The 1559-nt window shown below is 42.5% G+C and overlaps 1 pseudogene; it reads right to left on the bottom strand.

Annotated features, from left to right (window-relative positions):
* Window positions 1–620: 620 nt before the first annotated feature.
* On the bottom strand, window positions 621–1203 carry LOC150021170 (small ribosomal subunit protein eS10 pseudogene; annotated as a pseudogene).
* Window positions 1204–1559: the final 356 nt, after the last annotated feature.

Genomic DNA, 1559 nt, shown 5'->3' with positions numbered 1-1559 from the left:
TACTGGAAACAAAATGACTGTAGAAATCCTAGGACAAAGTTCTAGCACAAAAATATGATTTTCAGAAGAAAGTCAGAATTGGACAGCATGCTTTTTTTCAGAACCATTGGAATTATCCTTGAACCTGTGGTTCTACAAAGAGGGTTATTTTGCTTCCCAGCAGACAATAAACAATATCTGGAGATACTTCTTATTGTTACAAGAAAGGGGGAGGGAGTAATACTATTAGTTAGTGAGTGGAAGTTAACGATGCTTTTAAACATTTTACAATGTACAAAGCAGCCTCACTCATTCGCCTCTTAAAACCAAAAGCAAAGAATTATCCAGCACCAAATGCCAATAGTGCTATGTTTGGGAAACTGTACCATAGACAAATCAGAATGATTCATGGATCTGGGCAAAAGGTTTGCATCTTCTGAAGCATCTGGTTGCATGTGGAAGGGTGTATGGCTCAGAAACACTCAGGCTCTGTTAAGAAGAAATAAGAATGGGGAAATATATTGTATTTGTAACTAAGAGTGTCTACTATACCATATCTACGTTTTTCCCTCTTTGTTTCTCATCACATGTCCAAATCATATGTATTCTGTAGACAGAACTTTTTTTTTTTTTTTTTTTTTTTTTTTTTTTCCTGATCACAAGTTTATTCAACACAAAATAATCCCTCCAACTTTACTGAGGTGGTTGACCACGTCCTCGACCAAATCCGCCTCTAAACTGGAATTCAGTTGCTGACCCAGCCCCGGCCTCAGCTTTCTTGTCAGCACCAGGGGGCACAGCGCTCCGTCTGTAAGTGTCTCTGTCAGCTTCCCCTCGTGTGAGTCTTGTAGGTCGCTCACCCTCCAGACCTTTGGGCCTTGGCCTGCCAGTCTCAGGCCGGCTGCGGCGCAAAGTGGCAGGCACGATCTCGGGGGGCAGGTGGAGGTAATCGCGCAGATACTGGATGCCCTCGTTGGTAAGGTACCAGTAGAAGTGTCTCCAGGCAAACTGTTCCTTCACGTAGCCTCGTGATTTGAGGGACTGCATGGCCTTCATGACGTGGAGATTAGGCACGTTCTTGTCTGCCAGCTCGGGGTGTTTGGGCATGTGCACGTCCTTCTTGGCCACCATCACTCCCTCCTTAAAAAGGAGTTCATAAATGGCAATCCGGTTCTTCTTGGGCATCAACATTGCGGCAACTGCTGCGTCCGGAGCCGGAGCTGGAAAGTAGACAGAACTTTTTTAAAGGACATCTTCCCTGAATAGAATCCCCCTTTCCAAATTACTTTCTCCTGGCTATGATACATGATTCTCATGGGCTCCTAAAACATGTACTACCTTATATTATTCTCATTCCTTGGAATTTTGATTATTCTTTACTTTTCCAAACCTGGTACTGTGTAATTTCTTTAAATGGTAAGGAGTATGTCTTTTTCATAGAAGAATCTCCATCAAAAAGCATGCCAAACAGTATGTGAGCAATAAGTGATTGTTCAACAACAACAAAAAAAAGTGATTCACATCCTTAAATTTATTTCCTTATGACCCAGATCTCTGGGAAGTTCCTGAAGTTCCAGAAG

The sequence above is a fragment of the Furipterus horrens genome, unplaced genomic scaffold, assembly GCF_987537825.1.
Source record: "Furipterus horrens unplaced genomic scaffold, mFurHor1.1.pri manual_scaffold_1, whole genome shotgun sequence".
NCBI lineage: Eukaryota > Metazoa > Chordata > Mammalia > Chiroptera > Furipteridae > Furipterus > Furipterus horrens.
The sequence above is the reverse complement of the archived record's forward strand: the minus strand, read 5'-3'. Positions and strand labels throughout refer to the sequence as shown.